General features: G+C 43.6%; 2 pseudogenes; both read right to left on the bottom strand.

The window, feature by feature from the left end:
• Positions 1-10,923: 10,923 nt before the first annotated feature.
• LOC110302721 (nucleolar RNA helicase 2 pseudogene) lies at positions 10,924-17,143 on the bottom strand (annotated as a pseudogene).
• LOC110303389 (transcriptional adapter 2-beta pseudogene) lies at positions 15,073-16,318 on the bottom strand (annotated as a pseudogene).
• Positions 17,144-20,587: the final 3,444 nt, after the last annotated feature.

The raw sequence follows: 20,587 nt of genomic DNA, 5'->3' as shown, positions 1-20,587 counted from the left end.
CATTTCTTAGGAAAAAATATTTTCGTTTTACTCTCTCTAACTCTCTCCTTCCTATGGAGTCTTGATTATATTATTTACAAACAAATAATTCCTTTGTAATATCTTTTTTTAATTTATTTTTTTATTAGGTATTTTCCTCGTTTACATTTTCTTTTTTTTTTTATATTTTTATTACATATTTTCCTCAATTACATTTCCAATACTATCCCAAAAGTCCCCCATAGCGCCCCCCACTTCCCTACCCACCCATTCCCATTCTTTTGGCCCTGGCATTCCTCTATATTGGGGCATATAAAGTTTGCAAGTCCAATGGGCCTCTCTTTCCATTGATGGCCGACTAGGCCATCTTTCGATACATATGCAGCTAGAGACAAGAGCTCCAGGGTTCTGGTTAGTACATCATGTTGTTCCAACAATAGGGTTGCAGATCCCTTTAGCTCCTTGGGTACTTTCTCTAGCTTCTCCATTGGGAGCCCTGTGATACATCCAATAGCTGACTGTGAACATCCACTCCTGTGTTTGCTAGGCCCCGGCATCGTCTCACAAGAGACAGCTATATTTGGGTCCTTTCAGCAAAATCTTGCTAGTGTATGCAATGGTGTCAGCGTTTAGAAGCTGATTATGGGACAGATCCCTGGATACAGCAGTCTCTAAATGGTCCATCCTTTCATCACAGCTACGAACTTTGTCTCTGTAACTCCTTCCCTGGGTGTTTTGTTCCCAATTCTAAGAAGGTGCACAGTGTCCACACTTTGGTCTTCATTCTTCTTGAGTTTCATGCGTTTAGCAAATTGTATCTTATATCTTGGGTATCCTAAGTTTTGGGCTAATATCCACTTATCAGTGAATACATATTGTGTGAGTTCTTTTGTGATTGTGTTACTTCACTCAAGATGATGCCCTCCAGGTCCATCCATTTGGCTAGGAATTTCATAAATTCATTCTTTTTAATAGCTGAGTAGTACTCCATTGTGTAAATGTACCATAATTTCTGTATCCATTCCTCTGTTGAGGGACATCTGGGTTCTTTCCAGCTTCTGGCTATTATAAATAGGGCTGCTATGAACATAGTGGAGCATGTGTCCTTTTTACCGGTTGGGACATCTTCTGGATATATGCCCAGGAGAGGTATTGCTGGATCCTCCGGTAGTACTATGTCCAATTTTCTGAGGAACCGCCAGACTGATTTCCAGAGTGGTTGTACAAGCTTGCAATCCCACCAACAATGGAGGAGTGTTCCTCTTTCTCCACATCCTCGCCAGCATCTGCTGTCACCTGAATTTTTGATCTTAGCCATTCTGACTGGTGTGAGGTGGAATCTCAGGGTTGTTTTGATTTGCATTTCCCTGATGATTAAGGATGTTGAACATTTTTTCAGGTGCTTCTCTGCCATTCGGTATTCCTCAGGTGAGAATTCTTTGTTCAGTTCTGAGCCCCATTTTTTAATGGGGTTATTTGACTTTCTGGAGTCCACCTTCTTGAGTTCTTTATATATATTGGATATTAGTCCCTTATCTGATTTAGGATAGGTGAAGATCCTTTCCCAATCTGTTGGTGGTTTTTTTGTCTTATTGATGGTGTCTTTAGCCTTGCAGAAGCTTTGTAGTTTCATGAGGTCCCACTTGTCAATTCTCGATCTTACAGCACAAGCCACTACTGTTCTATTCAGGAATTTTTCCCCTGTGCCCATATCTTCAAGGCTTTTCCCCACTTTCTCCTCTATAAGTTTCAGGGTCTCTGGTTTTATGTGAAGTTCCTTGATCCACTTAGACTTGACCTTAGTACAAGGAGATAGGAATGGATCGATTCGCATTCTTCTACATGTTAACAACCAGTTGTGCCAGCACCATTTGTTGAAAATGCTGTCTTTCTTCCACTGGATGTTTTTAGCTCCCTTGTCGAAGATCAAGTGACCATAGGTGTGTGGGTTCATTTCTGGGTCTTCAATTCTATTCCATTGGTCTATTTGTCTGTCACTATACCAGTACCATGCAGTTTTTATCACAATTGCTCTGTAGTAGAGCTTTAGGTCCGGCATGGTGATTCCACCAGAGGTTCTTTTATCCTTGAGAAGAGTTTTTGCTATCCTAGGTTTTTTGTTATTCCAGATGAATTTGCAGATTGCACTTTCTAATTCGTTGAAGAATTGATTTGGAATTTTGATGGGGATTGCATTGAATCTGTAGATTGCTTTTGGCAAGATAGCCATTTTTACAATGTTGATCCTGCCAATCCATGAGCATGGGAGATCTTTCCATCTTCTGAGATCTTCTATAATTTCTTTCTTCAGAGACTTGAAGTTTTTATTATACAGATCTTTCACTTCCTTAGTTAGAGTCACGCCAAGATATTTTATATTATTTGTGACTATTGAGAAGGGTGTTGTTTCCCTAATTTCTTTCTCAGCCTGTTTATTCTTTGTGTAGAGAAAGGCCATTGATTTGTTTGAGTTAATTTTATATCCAGCTACTTCACCGAAGCTGTTTATCAGGCTTAGGAGTTCTCTGGTGGAATTTTTAGGGTCACTTATATATACTATCATATCATCTGCAAAAAGTGATATTTTGACTTCGTCTTTTCCAATTTGTATCCCTTTGATCTCCTTTTGTTGTCGAATTGCTCTGGCTAGGACTTCAAGTACAATGTTGAATAGGTATGGAGAAAGTGGACAGCCTTGTCTAGTCCCTGATTTTAGAGGGATTGCTTCAAGCTTCTCACCATTTACTTTGATGTTGGCTACTGGTTTGCTGTAGATTGCTTTTATCATGTTTAGGTATGGGCCTTGAATTCCTGATCTTTCCAAGACTTTTATCATGAATGGGTGTTGGATCTTGTCAAATGCTTTTTCCGCATCTAAGGAGATGACCATGTGGTTTTTGTCTTTGAGTTTGTTTATATACTGGATTACGTTGATGGATTTCCGTATATTGAACCATCCCTGCATCCCTGGGATGAAACCTACTTGGTCAGGATGGATGATTGTTTTGATGTGTTCTTGGATTCGGTTAGCAAGAACTTTATTGAGGATTTTTGCATCAATATTCATAAGGGATATTGGTCTGAAGTTTTCTATCTTTGTTGGGTCTTTTTGTGGTTTAGGTATCAGAGTAATTGTGGCTTCATAGAATGAGTTGGGTAGAGTACCTTCTGTTTCTATTTTGTGGAATAGTTTGTGAAGAACTGGGATTAGATCTTCTTTGAAGGTCTGATAGAACTCTGCACTAAACCCATCTGGTCCTGGGCTTTTTTTAGTTGGGAGACTATTAATGACTGCTTCTATTTCTTTGGGGGATATAGGGCTGTTTAGATCATTAACCTGATCTTGATTCAACTTTGGTACCTGGTATCTGTCTAGGAACTTCTCCATTTCATCCAGGTTCTCCAGTTTTGTTGAGTATAGCCTTTGGTAGAAGGATCTGATGGTGTTTTGGATGTCTTCAGGATCTGTTGTTATGTCTCCTTTTTCATTTCTGATTTTGTTAATTAGGATGCTTTCCCTGTGCCCTCTAGTGAGTCTGGCTAAGGGTTTATCTATCTTGTTGATTTTCTCAAAGAACCAGCTCCTTGATTGGTTGATTCTTTGAATAGTTTTTCTTGTTTCCACTTGGTTGATTTCACCCCTGAGTTTGATTATTTCCTGCCGTCTACTCCTCTTGGGTGAATTTGCTTCCTTTTGTTCTAGTGCTTTTAGGTGTGTTGTCAAGCTGCTAATGTGTGCTCTCTCTAGTTTCCTTTTGGAGGCACTCAGAGCTATGAGTTTTCCTCTTAGAAATGCTTTCATTGCGTCCCATAAGTTTGGGTATGTTGTGGCTTCATTTTCATTGAACTCTAAAAAGTCCTTAATTTCTTTCTTTATTCCTTCCTTGACCAAGGTATCATTGAGAAGCGTGTTGTTCAGTTTCCACGTGAAGGTTGGCTTTCTATTATTTATTTTGTTATTGAAGATCAGCCTTAGGCCATGGTGATCTGATAGGATGCATGGGACAATTTCAATATTTTTGTATCTGTTGAGGCCTGTTTTGTGACCAATTATGTGGTCAATTTTGGAGAAGGTACCATGAGGTGCTGAGAAGAAGGTATATCCTTTTGTTTTAGGATAGAATGTTCTGTAGATATCTGCCAGATCCATTTGATTCATAATTTCTCTTAGTTTCACTGTGTCCCTGTTTAGTTTCTGTTTCCATGATCTGTCCATTGGTGAAAGTGGTGTGTTGAAGTCTCCCACTATTATTGTATGAGGTGCAATGTGTGCTTTGAGCTTTACTAAAGTTTCTTTAATGAATGTGGCTGCCTTTGTATTTGGAGCATAGATATTCAGGATTGATAGTTCCTCTTGGAGGATTTTACCTTTGATGAGTATGAAGTGTCCCTCCCTGTCTTTTTTAATGACTTTGGGTTGGAAGTCAATCTTATCAGATATTAGAATGGCTACTCCAGCTTGTTTCTTCATGCCATTTGCTTGGAAAATTGTTTTCCAGCCTTTCATTCTGAGGTAGTGTCTATCCTTTTCTCTGAGATGAGTTTCCTGTAAGCAGCAAAATGTTGGGTCTTGTTTGTGTAGCCAGTTTGTTAGTCTATGTCTTTTTATTGGGGAGTTGAGTCCATTGATATTAAGAGATATTAAGGAAAAGTAATTGTTGTTTCCTGTTATTTTTGTTGTTAAAGTTGGCATTTGGTCTTGTGGCTGTCTTCTTTTAGGTTTGTTGAGGGATTACCTTCTTGTTGTTTCTAGGGCGTGGTTCCTGTCCTTGTATTGGTTTTTTTCTGTTATTATCCTTTGAAGGGCTGGATTCGTGGAGAGATAATGTGTGAATTTGGTTTTGTCGTGGAATACTTTGGTTTCTCCATCTATGTTAATTGAGAGTTTGGCTGGGTATAGTAGCCTGGGCTGGAATTTGGGTTCTTTTAGTGTCTGTATAACATCCGTCCAGGATCTTCTGGCTTTCATAGTCTCTGGTGAAAAATCTGGTGTAATTCTGATAGGCTTGCCTTTATATGTTACTTGGCCTTTTTCTCTTACTGCTTTTAGTATTCTATCTTTATTTAGAGCATTTGTTGCTCTGATTATTATGTGTCGGGAGGTATTTCTTTTCTGGTCCAGTCTATTTGGAGTTCTGTAGGCTTCTTGTATGTTCATGGGCATCTCTTTCTTTAGATTTGGGAAGTTTTCTTCTTTAATTTTGTTGAAGATGTTTGCTGGTCCTTTGAGTTGAAAATCTTCATTCTCATCCACTCCTATTATCCGTAGGTTTGGTCTTCTCATTGCGTCCTGTATTTCTTGGATGTTTTGAGTTAGGATCTTTTTGCATTTTACATTTTCCTTGATTGTTGTGCCGATGTTCTCTATGGAATCTTCTGCACCTGTGATTCTCTCTTCCATCTCTTGTATTCTGTTGCTGATGCTCGTATCTATGGTTCCAGATTTCTTTCCCAGGGTTTCTATCTCCAGTGTTGCCTCATTTTGGGTTTTCTTTATTGTGTCTACTTCCCTTTTTAGGTCTAGTATGGTTTTGTTCATTTCCATCATCTGTTTGGATGTGTTTTCCTGTTTTTCTGTAAGGACTTCTACCTGTTTGATTATGTTATCGTGTTTTTCTTTAAGGATTTGTAACTTTTTAGCAGTGTTCTCCTGCAATTCTTTAAGGGATTTTTGTGCTTTCTCTTTATTGTCTTCTGCCTGTTTAGCAGTGTTCTCCTGCATTTCTTTAAGTGTGTTATTAAAGTCCTTCTTGAAGTTCTCTATCATCATCAGGAGATATGCTTTTAAATCCGTGTCTAGCTTTTCCGGTGTGTTGGGGTGCCCTGGACTGGGCGAAGTGGGGGTGCTGGGTTCTGATGATGGTGAGTGGTCTTGGTTTCTGTTAGTAAGATTATTACGTTTACCTTTCGCCATCTGGTAATCTCTGGGGTTAGTTGTTATCGTTGTCACTGTTTAAAGATTGGAGCAGAAGCTGTGTTCCACTCACCAGCAGTCTCTAAATCCTGTGGCGGGGGTCGTGGGTAGCTGACGGTACCCCGGTGCTGGTCCAGCCAGAAGAGGCCTGTGGTCCTACACAGGCCGTTTTTCTGCTTCCCTAACTAATGCAGTCTCTGGTCCCGCGTGCAATTGGATTGGAGCAGAAGCTGTGTTCCACTCTCCAGAAGTCTTAAGATCCTGTGGCGGGCGTTGTGGGTAGCTGGCGAGTGTCAGCAGACCCTGCACCCCAGCTGCCCTGGTGCTTTTCTGACCGGAAGAGGGTTGTGGCCCTATGTAGGCCGGATTTCTCTCTCCCCAACCAGAGCAGTCTCAGGTCCCGCGTGATTGGACTGAAGCAGAAGCTGTGTTCCACTCACCAGCAGTCCCAAAATCCTGCGGCGGGGGTCGTGGGTAGCTGGCGGGTGTCAGGCAACCCTGCGCTCCCGCTACCCCGGCGCTGATCTGGCCGGATGAGGCCTGTGGCCCTACTCAGGCCGGTTTCTGCTTCCCTAACTAATGCAGTCTCAGGTCCCGCGCAATTGGATTGGAGCAGAAGCTGTGTTCCACTCACCAGCAGTCCCAAAATCCTGTGGCGGGGGTCGTGGGTAGCTGGCGGGTGTCAGGCAACCCTGCGCTCCCGCTACCCCGGCGCTGATCCGGCCGGATTCTCGTTTACATTTTCAATGCTATCCCAAAAGTCCCCCCATACCCACCCCCCCAATCCCCTACCCACTCACTCCCCCTTTTTGGCCCTGGGGTTCCCCTGTACTGGGGCTTATAAAGTTTGCAAGTCCAATGGGCCTCTCTTTGCAGTGATGGCCGACTAGGCCATCTTTTGATACCTATGCAGCTAGAGACAAGAGCTCCGGGTTACTGGTTAGTTCATATTGTTGTTCCACCTATAGGGTTGCAGTTCCTTTTAGCTCCTTGGGTAATTTCTCTAGCTCCTCCATTGGGGGCCGTGTGATCCATCCAATAGCTGACTGTGATCATCCACTTCTGTGTTTGCTAGGCCCCTGCATAGTCTCACAAGAGACAGCTATATCTGGGTCCTTTCAGCAAAATCTTGCTAGTGTATGCAATGGTGTCAGCGTTTGGAAGCTGATTATGGGATGGATCCCTGCATATGGCAATCAATAGATGGTCCATCCTTTCGTCACAGCTCCAAATTTTGTCTCTGTCACTCCTTCCATGGGTGTTTTGTTCCCATTTCTAAGAAGGGGCAAAGTGTCCACACTTTGGTCTTCATTCTTCTTGAATTTCATGCGTTTAGCAAATTGTATCTTATATCTTGGGTATCCTAAGTTTCTGGGCTAATATCCACTTATCAGTGAGTACATATTGTGCGAGTTCCTTTGTGATTGGGTTACCTCACTCAGGATGATGCCCTCCAGGTCCATCCATTTGGCTAGGAATTTCATAAATTCATTCTTTTTAATAGCTGAGTAGTACTCCAGTGTGTAAATGTACCACATTTTCTGTATCCATTCCTCTGTTGAGGGGCATCTGGGTTCTTTCCAGCTTCTGGCTATTATAAATAAGGATGCTATGGACATAGTGGAGCATGTGTCCTTCTTACCGGTTGGGACATCTTCTGGATATATGCCCAGGAGAGGTATTGCGGGATCCTCCGGTAGTACTATGTCCAATTTTCTGAGGAACCGCCAGACTGATTTCCAGAGTGGTTGTACAAGCTTGCAATCCTACCAACAATGGAGGAGTGTTCCTCTTTCTCCACATCCTCGCCAGCATCTGCTGTCACCTGAATTTTTGATCTTAGCCATTCTGACTGGAGTGAAGTGGAATCTCAGGGTTGTTTTGATTTGCATTTCCCTGATGACTAAGGATGTTGAACATTTTTTCAGGTGCTTCTCAGCCATTCAGTATTCCTCAGGTGAGAATTCTTTGTTCAGCTCTGAGCCCCATTTTTTAATGGGGTTATTTGATTTTCTGGAGTCCACCTTGAGTTCTTTATATATATTGGATATTAGTCCCCTCCTTTGTAATATCTTATACCCAGTTTCTTTTCTCTTTGATTATTTTTGCATTGAATACATTTTCCTTTGTGAAGGCTGGGGCTTCTTAGTGCTACCGCAGCTCAGTAATATGGTCTGTCTGTCTGTCTGCAGGCTTCTCAGGCCAGCACATGTCTATTGCGGCAGGCTCCCATCTCCTTGCTTTGTTCAGCAGGCTGCCTTGCCTGTTTTGGTACTAGAGCTTCTCTTTGCCCTGCATCCCCTGCCCACCCTAGGAACTTATATCAGGCTCTCAGATTGCTACTGCCTTGTTTTTATCTAGGGGTCACTGCAGGCTCCTCTCACAGGCACATGCTGGTTTCTAAGAGGCCTAGGTTCCTCAGTTCCTGATCAGTACCAGGGAAGTGCATTAAAGTTGCAGCCTGAGAGAGACCTTTGATCGCCTCTGCACCCTCTCCCTCTTTAGGTTCATAAGCTTTCAATTAGAGGAGCAGCACTTGGGAAGTGCCCTGAGGGTCCAGTGAAAGAGCCCTCATTTCCTCCTCAACAGGTTGTTTATTTACTTATTCATTCATTTATTTTAGAGCAGCCTTTTGCATTGCCTCTCTGTGGTACACTGCTCCTTTTCTGAGAAATTGTCTTCCTACCAAGAGTTCTCACACTCTAAGGCTAGAGTCTAGCTTGACATTCAGTGTACTATTGGAACAACTACCTTTACCCAGCCTTGATGTTCCAAGAATAATGACTCTTAGACTTAAAAACTTCAATGCCCAGCTCATAACCACTGGCTTATTCAGAGACTAGCTCACAGCTTATATAACCTGTTTATTCTAGTCAGTGTCTGCCACATTTTTGGTCACCTGTCCTCAGTTTTATGAGTCTGACTTACTCAGATTTTAGGGTCACACTCGTGTTCTTGCCTCTTTCTCAGGATCCTCTCTCTGATGGTGGTTCTCCCTTCTGTTTCCTGCCTCAGCCAATAGGACATAAGCTCTATATTGGCAGGTGATGCTTGTACAGAGTGCATAGGAGACTCTCTATAAGTTAGTTTTGTCAAAGCTATGTTCACAGGCTTCTGATTTTGTGGTCTGCAGTAAGAACAGCAAAAGACCCATGGCATGAGGAGCCCTTGGTCCTCTCTAACCTGAACCTGATGTTCTTTGTTCTGGTCCAGAGCCTTGCTTCCAATGTGCCTTACAGCACCTCACTAGATGGGAAAGCCAGGGAGAGGTGGAGTTGGCAAGAAGATCCTCATCTTCTGAGAATCACTGAGGGGTACTCAGACTCCCCTCCAGGCTCCTGTTTTGCCTCTTCTCCTCAGGGAATCTTGCAAAACCACTGAGTGAACTCCTTACAGATAGGAGAGTGAATTTTTAGTTCTCTCTTGTGATCCGGTGTGATGATTTGCCCTTGAGTCAGTTTTCATGGGAACGTCACAACACCTCCTAGAGAACTGCTTCAGCCTCTGGTCTGCTTTGGGGGAGTTCTCCAGCTATTCCTGTCTTTTACTTGTTGAGACACTGCTCCGTTTTTGGGACAGGATCTCATTTTGAACCAGAGGACAAGCTCTTGCTTGTCTTTGAGACAAACATATACTAGCTCACAAGGACAGGTGGGGACTGAGGGGGCAAATAAAACAACCACTCTGTCCTGATCCACATCCCTGGTCCTGCTCATATTCTGCTCAGAGACAGAGCAGGGGAACCTCAAGCAATGGACTAGGGTCTTTCATTGTTACTCCCTTGTTCATGTATTCTGTATTCTCTTAGTGCAAATGTAGTCTCTCAGGCTTTCTGCCTCATTGTGCCAACTTAAACCTAGTGTGAGAAGGTTGTCGCCTTCATAGAATCTATCAAGGCCTAGAGTGTTTTTCACCTCTGAGGCTTACCATGGAATAACTTCACCCCTTCCTGCTTCTTTTGACCTCTGTAAATCTCTCCCAGTAAAACAGCTTCCTTGTCTTCTTTTCTTTCTCTGCAGTGCTCTCTCTTATGTAGCCTTTTTTCCCCCCTTTCTACTCATGAGAGTGAGGCATATCCTCTTCTGTCAAATGTTTGTCTGATTCATCACTCTTCCTACCACTCAATTAGACATAACTTTCAAACCTTGTGCTACTTTATACAATATTAGCATTACCTTCATCACTTGGGATTATGTATGTGTATTAAGGGTGAATCATATCACTATCAGGAACATGATTTACCAGGAAACAGCAAAATCTCTGGTTTTAGAGTATAATCAAATATCATGCAAGAATTAATGGGCAGTGGGCCTACCACTCAGCTATTTGTTTTCCCAGTTTGCATTCTGTGACGGTGACCAATGCCATGGCCAAAAGCATGTTAGGGCAGAAATAGTTGGTATGGTATGTATATGGTTGGTATAGTATGTATATCCCAGTCAAACCTTACAAGAGTCAAGCAGAAGCAAGGGCAAGAATCACAGGAGAAATTTACTCACCTACTTTTTCTCCGTGGCTTCCTCAGCTTGCCTTCTTATGACCTTCTAAGAACCACTGCTTTTGGGTGCTGCTACCCACCGTGCTCTATAAGGAGTTCATCAAGGATCAAGAAAAGAGTCCATGGTCATGACCACAGTGCAAAAGGTGGAGGTCTTTCTTAGATGAATTTTTATCTCTCCTTTTGTCTCTTGTGTCAAGTTGACAAAAGTCTACCAATAGTCTTTCCTTCTCTCAGTGTGAATCTAGTTCCTTCACACTGAGCAGACTAAGATGCTGTGTTTTCTAAGAAGGTGGATGGCCCAATGATAGCCTCTACATTGTTTTTTTAAATGGAGATCTGTGGTTGATTTTCGTTTCAAAAATCTAGAAGTATGCTGGAAAATGATGCAATGAATTCCTATCCCTTTCCAAAATGAAGACAGGTTAGTCTGCCAGTCAGAAGCCTCTCTCTGCAAGGAAGTGGGGGGCGGGGTGGGTGTGCTGAGAAATGATAAAAATGTAAGGAAGCACTGGGGGCTTTGACAGGAGGACTAGGCCTGGCGTCCACAGTGCAAACAGTTCCTTGTTGCCTGTTGCTGACCAAAGGCTTTAAAAACACTGCTTCTGGCCTTTGTTTGGGGATTTGTTACTTTTGTTGCCACCTCCTGGTCACTCTTCTCTGAAGTTTTTACTTTCTCCTTGCTATCACTGCCCCTGTCCCTGTACATGACTGCTTCCACTCTGTTCTTCCCTGAAAGATCCGCAGCTGGCAGACTGCTGCCTCCATATCCTTCCCAGGCTCCCTCCTGCTCTGGCTGCTCAGTGGCCATGATGAGCTGCCAGCATCTCAAATCCTGCCACTCCTCCGGTATTTCTGTGACTGCTTCAGCGCAGATATCAAAACCAACTCACAGTTTTCCTTTAAGGAGAGCCATCACCTTCAGTTTGTCATCATTGCTCTCAGTTAGCTGCTCCGTAAGTTCTTGCCAAGCATAACTGATACTGGGCATCTCAATAGAGCTCCGAATGATCATGGTCACAAAGCATGCTTGCGAGTTGATCAGGGAGCGCTGGATGACTGATGTGGCCCTTGAGATGTGGACCAGAGCTGCTGCCAGGGCCTCTCTAGTTCCTTTCTCTTCAAGCAACTTCTCAGTTGACTGCTTGAAATGTCCAATGACAGTGGGAACAGAGTCCAAAGCCTGATGGCATCTTTGCTGGAGGCTTTTATGATTTCTGTTGCAGAAGGAACGCCCATCAATTTCAACGTAATTCCTGCTTTCTGCTCCACTTGAGCTAACTGGTACTCTTCTTTCTGCTGATAAAAGCAGGTGCATACTTCTATCCTTCCATCTCTGTCTGTTCACCCTGAATCATGAATGGAAGACCCCACATCCTTTAGTGGACAGCTCTGAACAACCAAGTCAACCTCAGGGATGTCTAACCCAGGGGCAGCAACATTGGTTGCCACCAAAACTCCAAAATTGCCATTTTGAAAATCTTTCCAGTGTGATTTCCCTTTGCTTCTGTGGAATGTTTCCAAGTCAGGACCAGGCATTCTGCTTCAGGCATGTGTTCTGCACAAGCTCCTAGGCATCCTTCTTGGTTCCACAGAAGATGATTGTGTGCCCTGATGACCACTGTACACTAGGATCACTTTCCAATTCCTGCTGTGCTTTCTGTCCAGTGACACTCATTGTCAGGTGCTCCACAGTTATAGGTGATTTCTGAGTCTTTATACCAATCAGGTCCACCTGTTCGTATGTAGATCTCATGGAGTTTTTAGAACAATAAATACCCAAAATAGGGCAAGTTGCAGAGAAAAGTAATGTTTGGGGGTTGTCTTCAGAATCTTTCTTGTATGCCACACATAAAATTTCTTCCACCTGATCAGCAAAACCCGTATCCAACATCTGGTCCTCTTTATGCAGGAAAACATGTTTAAGTTTGGTAAGGTCTAGCTTGCCATTCTGCAAGTTTTCTTTATTACGACCTGGGATCCCAACCAGGATATCGATCCTACTCTGCCTTCATTCAATTTGACCTCTGTAGGGACTTCCACCATAAAACAAGCTAGTGATAGCATTTTGTTTAAGTCCCTGAAGTCTTTCCTCACTTGTTTTGCTAATTCTCTTGTAGGTGCTGGACTAGTACCGGACAGGCTTGGCCTCTCTTCTTCTCTTGTAGCCCACATAGAAGTTTCTCAGTCAAAGGGATAGCAAAGGAGAAGGCCTTTCTGGGTCCTGACCATGATTGAGCAATTAAGTCTTTCCCTCTGTCTACATGGTGGAAAACCTTGGCTTGTGTAGGAAAGACGAAGTTCACCCTGGGAGCTCTGAGAAGCTTGACATTCTCTTCAGATATGGGAAAATCAGAAAAATCTCCTTCTTTCTGCTCCATGGGTATTTACTTTTCTGTCTCACTACAACTTTTTTTTGTTGGTCTCAACTATTTAATGCAAAAATATAATAAAATGATAGGGGGTTTCAGGTCTTAATATATTCTTGGATTGTTGGCCTTCCAGAGAGCATTATTTCCAACTGTTGTATACTTAGCTGACTGTTCTGACCCAAAGACAGTTTGTTTAACTTTGAAAAGACTTGGCTCCATTGGCTTTTAGCAGTTAATGTATCAAGAGAATTAAATAGAAACCTGTCAACGTCTGAGCTAACAGAGAGTAACATGCCAGAAGCAGCTGGGGCAGACATGAGAGCAAACAATCCTAATATTACTTTTCCCTTGTAACAATATTAAGACTTGGACATGGTTATACATTCATTATTGTATTTTAAAGCAATCACACCCAAATAAATTTATATCATTGAAAGATGCACACATACGTTATGCCTGCTTAAGCACAGATTTTTGTCCACCAGCCCCTGGCACGTGTTGACAGAATCCTCTGCTTCTCAAGCTAATGTAGGTCTGTCTGTCCTTTTGTAGAAGATAACCTGAAACTTCAAAACTCACCAACCTGGGACTCTGGTACTGGAGACACCAGGACAAAACCAGTGGTTCTCAAACTTGAGCTTGCATGCCAGTCACAGGAATGGTTTGAAAATCACCCTGCTAGTCCCTGTTAATGAAGCCCCCAGATCTCTGCCTTGAGAGATTACCTGGGGTATGACTGTACTTCTAACAGTGCCTGGGGAACCCTACTTTGAGAACCACTGGCTCACCTAGGCACTGAGCACCAACAATTCCATTGCTGTTCAGTCACAGCAGCTACTGTCCATTATTCAATTGTTGGGGATGTGTGGAACTGCTCCTTTGACTGCATTGCTCAGCATCTTCTGGTGTCAAGAGAAATCTGGGCCTGCTCACGGGGCACTCCCCTGCTAGCCCACAATGCACTTTACAACTAAAGCCATATACAATATAATTGAAATGGTTTACTTAATGCTGAAAAACTTACCCTAGTGGACAGAGCATGTAAAATTCAAAGGTATGTTTTTGTGTCGTCCTTGGCAATGAACTGTTTTCTTCAAAATGATTTCACTGTTACTTCTCGGACTAAACATTCTATGAGGTAAACAGGCTCTTGTACCTCAAGGACAGGTGACAGGATCCGTGGTCACTCCAAGACTCTAAAGCAGGCTCTAGGATGAGAGCCCTGAGCATATGGAAAACAAAGGCCTTCCTCAAGTTTAGAAGGAAGGGATCCTATGAATCCTTGAAGGAGGCCCCAGAAACAAGCTGGGAAGGAGCCATTTCTGAGTTTGTTGCAAGATCACAAACAAAAGCAGCAGACAGGCTCCAAGGCATAGACAGGATGGCTTCTAGGCCCCCTGCCATACCTTAAGTAACTCGCTGAGCCAGGCTAGCTAGTGTGTCATATATTTAGTGAAAGGGGATCTGCAATCCTGGTGGATGTTCTCATCGTCTACTGTCACATCTCACCACTGCACCCTCTACCTTGAACTCAAAAGCATCTTCCAAGTCTGGTGTACTATATGTGTTCCCTGCAGCGAAAGGCAGGCCCCATCTGACCCGGTTGCCCTCCTATTAACTGCTTTCCCAATCACAGGGGACAGGAATGTGCCAGGAGAGCCTGTCCATGCAGCCCAGGCTGGGGCCAGGCTAAGATGAAGCAAACATTATTGAGGGCTTGAAATGGCTGTTGTCAGGTAAGTGGAAGCTCATGTGATAACTGTGTGCAAATGAGGGACTCATCTTAGGTGGCTCAGTTGGGAGCAGGCCTGGTGGTAGTCTCTGGCCTCCACAGCAGAGTGTTCTGTGCACACCCTGCCTCCTGGTAAAGTGTGGTGTGCCTGGGTTGGGCTTGGGGTGTCAGCTGGGGGGAGGAGGCAGCAGTGGCCTCAGCAAAGGGTGTCATCAATAGCCCTCCTGAGTAAAGCTTGTTTCACCAGGGATAAGTTGATGGCAGTTACACAGGGCTCCTGGCTCCCACAGCATAACAGCTTGTAAACCCACACAGAGAAAGGCTCATGAAATAAAGGAGACTTATCCACGGTGGGGGCAGTCTTCAGAGGAACACAAAGGCAAGCTGTCTTCTGAAAGGATTACTTTAGACTATGATATAAAGACACATGCCCATCTCCCCCATGAGTCCAATGTAAGACTGCTACAATTGCTTCTTCCAGAGGGCCATGAAAAAAATTTAAGCCTTGAAAAAAGAATTCAATTTGTTTAAAAGAGCAACAATGTTGTGGGAGACCCCCAATCATTTGGGTCACAAGCTACTTTAGCATCAACTGGCCTCGGGAAGCATCCCTGTATGTCCACTCACTTTCAATGAGGAAATTTATTATCCCATTCTTTAGGACCTTGTCCAGATAAGTGGGAAGGCGACTTTTAGAGGGGATCTCTTGCCGCTTCTGGAGGTGATTTTTAATTATCATAGTCTTCACAGTCAAATAGCACGCAGGACTCAAATTCAAGGAACTACAGAGAACCTTTTTGCAATCCGACAGCAGCTCCAACCCAGTAAGGTTCTCAATAGCTGCAAACTGTCTTTGCCATCCTCCTTCCCCGTTCTGGAGCTGGCCAGGTTTTTGTTCTCCTTCCTCCTCTTCCATTTGTCTCTGTCAGCCTCATATTCGGCTGACTCCTCCATCTTAATCCCATTGCACGCGTACTGCTGCAGCTCTCAGATTGTGGCGCGAAGCATCTTCTCTTTGTGTATGTTTTCCAATAAATCATCAAATTCTTTGCAGAACATGAACTGGTAGAGTGGCCGTAGTTTCAGCCGCAGCTCTTTCTCCTCCTTGGTGATCTTTCTCTTCAATGTCTTTCTTCATTTCTTTCTTGTCCTTGCCCAGGAAGGCTAGTACCACGTTATACTCTTGGGCAATATTCTTCCGGAGCTGCCTTTCCTTCAACTCCCACACATGCATGTCTACGTGGACACTCTTGAGCTCTGCCTCATCTTCCTCCTCCTCCTCCTCCTCCTCTTCCTTTGAGTTCACAGAATGAATGCTGGTCATACTCGATCATCATAGTCAACTCGCAGGGGCATGGAGCCCAGCTGCTGCTGCTCAGCCATAGAGATTTCCAATGGGGGCAAAGGTGTGGTAAGACTAGGCTAGATTGGACCCCCACTGGGGACCATTGTGATCTGTCACCCGGTTGGGGATGGTGCCAGGGATGCAGACTTTGCCTAATTTCTTGTGGGTATACATGCTAACGGAGTGCTCCACCACTTCCTGGGAAGTCCATGAAGCACCAACATGCGCAGCCATGCTCAGTTACTGAAGCTGAACTGCTCCATGGTGTCCAGTTGCCCTTGGTCTCAAAACTCCGGAGTGTGAATCATCCAGGGTCCAGCAGATGGCAGCCCTGGTAGCGGTGGTGGTAGCTGATCTGCATGCTGGGCTAGAAGCACTCAGGGTACAGCTTGATGTCCTGGCACTCTGTGCAGCGGAAGCGCAGCGGGTTCACCTTGGCCAAGCAGTACATGCAGTACTTCTTACCCAGCTCTGACATCTACCCCTGCTCGCCCTCAGCAGCCTTACCACGGTCCTCAGACTAGCGCCATCTGCTGTGCTTGCTGGGCTCTCTGCGCATGTGCGTTTGCAGGCCTCAGCCAAGGCCTCCCCTGTGCAGGCACCACTGGAGCCAGCCCTGCAGGCTGTGTCCTACCTCTGCAGCCATGTGCTCTCTGGTCCTAGTAGGCCACTGCAGCTGTCTTCCTGGTCCATCTCGCCAGCGCCCCGTTATCGCTACTACTTTCTTTCTTCCTATTTTATTTTATTTTTTTAATTGGATATCTTAGTTCTTTACACTTCAAATGTTATGCCCTTTCCCAGTTTCCCCTCTGCAAACACCCCATGCCATCCATCCTTACTCTGCTTCTATGGGGGTGCTCCCCCACCCACCTACCCACTCCCACCTCACTGGCCTAGCACTCCTCTACACTGAGGCATCAAGCCTGCACAGGAACAAGGGCTTCCTTTACCAAGAGCTTCACTGGAGTTGGAGTTCGGCTTGTAATTGGACAGTCCATTCTTTAGCTTGGGGCTTTCTCTCTGTCTCCATTTGCTTCCTTCATTTGTTCATCTTCTTGGGCTTAGGGACCTCTGCCTCTTCTTCAGAAGGCTGTTCATTTTTTATCTCTATGGTTTTTAGCAGTGGCTGCTTCCTTCGCAAGGGGCTCCTTTTTCTTCTTGGAGGATTTGCATTTAGAAGCAGTGTCATCTTGAGGCGCCTCTGCCTGCTTCTTGGCCTTCTTGGATTTTGGGTCTCCACGCCATCTTCACAAGGCTCTTTCTTTTTAACTGCTTTCTCTTTGGCGGAAGCAGCCTCTTCCATTCCTCCAAGTGCTTCTTTGTTCTTTTTTTGCCTCTTTTTAATTGGGTATTTATTTCATTTACATTTCCAATGCTATCCCAAAAGTACCCCACACGCTCCCCCACCAACTCCCCAACCCACCTACTCCCACTTCTTGGCCCTGTCGTTCGTTCCCCTGTACTGAGGCATATAAAATTTGCACAACTAATGGGCCTCTCTTTCTACTGATGGCCGACAAGGCCATTTTCTGATTCATATGCAGCTAGAGACACGAGCTCCAGGGGGGTACTGGTTAGTTCATATTGTTGTTCCACCTATAGGATTGCAGATCCCTTTAGCTCCTTGGGTACTTTCTCTAGCTCCTCCATTGGAGGCGCTGTGGTCCATCCACTAGCAGACTGTGAGCATCCACTTCTGTGTTTGCTAGGCCCCAGCATAGTCTCACAAGAGACAGCTATATCTGGGTCCTTTCAGCAAAATCTTGCTAGTGTATGCAATGGTTTCAGCGTTTGGAAGCTGATTATGTGATGGATCCCCAGATATGGCAGTATCTAGATGGTCCATCCTTTCGTCACAGCTCCAAACTTTGTCTCTGTAACTCTTTCCATAGGTGTTTTGTTCCCAATTCTAAGAAGAGGCACATTGTCCACACTTTAGTCTTCGTTCTTCTTGAGTTTCATGTGTTTAGCAAATTGTATCTTATATCTTGGGTAGCCTAAGTTTCTGGGCTAATATCCACTTATCAGTGAGTACATATTGTGTGAGTTCCTTTGTGATTGTGTTACCTCACGCAGGATGATGCCCTCCAGGTCCATCCATTTGGCTGGGAATTTCATAAATTCATTCTTTTTAATAGCTGAGTACTCCACTGTGTAAATGTACCACATTTTCTGTATCCATCCCTCTGTTGAGGGGCATCTGGGTACTTTCCATCTTCCGGCTCTTATAAATAAGGCTGCTATGAACATTGTGGACCATGTGTCCTTCTTACCAGTTGGAACATCTTCTGGATATATGTCCAGGAGAGTTATTGCGGGATCCTCCGGTAGTACTATGTGCAATTTTCTGAGGAACCGCCAGACTGATTTCCAGAGTGGTTGTACAAGCTTGCAATCCCACCAACAATGGAGGAGTGTTCCTCTTTCTCCACATCCTCGCCAGCATCTGCTGTCACCTGAATTTTTGATCTTAGCCATTCTGACTGGTGTGAGGTGGAATCTCAGGGTTGTTTTGATTTGCATTTCCCTGATGATTAAGGATGTTGAACATTTTTTCAGGTGCTTCTCTGCCATTCGGTATTCCTCAGGTGAGAATTCTTTGTTCAGCTCTGAGCCCCACTTTTTAATGGGGTTATTTGATTTTCTGGAGTCCACCTTCTTGAGTTCTTTATATATATTGGATATTATTCCCCTATCTGATTTAGGATAGGTAAAGATCCTTTCCCAATCTGTTGGTGGTCTTTTTGTCTTATTGACAGTGTCTTTTGCCTTGCAGGAGCTTTGCAACTTTATGAGGTCCCATTTGTCGATTCTCGATCTTACAGCACAAGCCATTGCTCTTCTATTCAGGAATTTTCCCCCTGTACCCATATCTTCGAGGCTTTTCCCTACTTTCTCCTCTATAAGTTTCAGTGTCTCTGGTTTTATGTGGAGTTCCTTGATCCACTTAGATTTGACCTTAGTACAAGGAGATAGGAATGGATCAATTCGCATTCTTCTATATGATAACGGCCAGTTGTACCAGCACCATTTGTTGAAAATGCTGTCTTTTTTCCACTGGATGGTTTTAGCTCCCTTGTCAAAGATCAAGTGACCATAGGTGTGTGGGTTCATCTCAGGGTCTTCAATTCTGTTCCATTGGACTACTTGTCTGTCGCTATGCCAGTACCATGCAGTTTTTATCAGTATTGCTCTGTAGTACAGCTTTAGGTCAGGCATGGTGATTCCACCAGAGGTTCTTTTATCCTTGAGAAGAGTTTTTGCTATCCTAGGTTTTTTGTTATTCCAGATGAATTTGCAGATTGCACTTTCTAATTCGTTGAAGAATTGAGTTGGAATTTTGATGGGGATTGCATTGAATCTGTAGATTGCTTTTGGCAAGATAGCCATTTTTACTATATTGATCCTGCCAATCCACGAGCATGGGAGATCTTTCCATCTTCTGATTTCTTTAATCTCTTTCTTCAGGGACTTGAAGTTCTTATCATACAGATATTTCACTTCCTTAGTTAGAGTCACGCCAAGGAATTTTATATTATTTGTGACTATTGAGAAGGGTGTTGTTTTCCTAATTTCTTTCTCAGTCTGTTTATCCTTTGTGTACAGAAAGGCCATTGACTTGTTTGAGTTAATTTTATATCCAGCTACTTCACTGAAGCTGTTTATCAGGCTTAGGAGTTCTCTGGTGGAATTTTTAGGGTCACTTATATATACTCTCATATCATCTGTAAAAAGTGATATTTTGACTTCTTCCTTTCTAATTTGTATCCCCTTGATCTCCTTTTGTTGTCTAATTGCTCTGGCTAGGACTTCAATTACAATGTTGAATCGGTAGGGAGAGAGTGGACAGCCTTGTCTAGTCCCTGATTTTAGTAGGATTTCTTTCAGCTTCTAACCATTTACTTTGATGTTGGCTACTGGTTTGCTCTAGATTGCTTTTATCATGTTTAGGTATGGGCCTTGAATTCCTGATCTTTCCAAGACTTTTAACATGAATGGGTGTTGGATTTTGTCAAATGCTTTCTCTGCATCTAACGAGATGATCATGTGGTTTTTTTCTTTGAGTTTGTTTATATACTGGATTACGTTGATGAATTTCCATATATTGAACCATCCTTGCATCCCTGGGATGAAACGTACATGGTCAGGGTGGATGATTGTTTTGATGTGTTCTTGGATTCAGTTAGCGAGAACTTTATTGAGGATTTTTGCATCGATATTCATAAGGGAAATTGGCCTGAAGTTCTCTATCTTTGTTGGGTCTTTTTGTGGTTTAGGTATCAGAGTAATTGTGGTTTCATACAACGAGTTGGGTAGAGTACCTTCTGTTTCTATTTTGTGGAATAGTTTGTGAAGAACCGGGATTAGATCTTCTTTGAAGGTCTGATAGAACTCTGCACTAAACCCATCTGGTCCTGGGCTTTTTTTGGTTTGGAGTCTATTAATGACTGCTTCTATTTCTTTAGGGGATATAGGTCTGTTTAGATCATTAACCTGATCTTGATTTAACTTTGGTAACTTGTATCTGTCTAGAAACTTGTTCATTTCATCCAGGTTCTCCAGTTTTGTTGAGTATAGCCTTTTGTAGAAGGATCTGATGGTGTTTTGGATTTCTTCAGGGTCTGTTGTTATGTCTCCCTTTTCATTTCTGGTTTTGTTAATTAGGATGATTTCCCTGTGCTCTCTAGTGAGTCTGGCTAAGGGTTTATCTATCTTGTTGATTTTCTCAAAGAACCAGCTCCTTGAT

The sequence above is a fragment of the Mus caroli genome, unplaced genomic scaffold (genome assembly GCF_978045245.1).
Source record: "Mus caroli unplaced genomic scaffold, Mus_caroli_1 scaffold_9, whole genome shotgun sequence".
Taxonomy (NCBI): Eukaryota; Metazoa; Chordata; class Mammalia; order Rodentia; family Muridae; genus Mus; species Mus caroli.
Note: the sequence above shows the minus strand (reverse complement) of the source record. Positions and strands in the feature narration are given on the sequence as shown.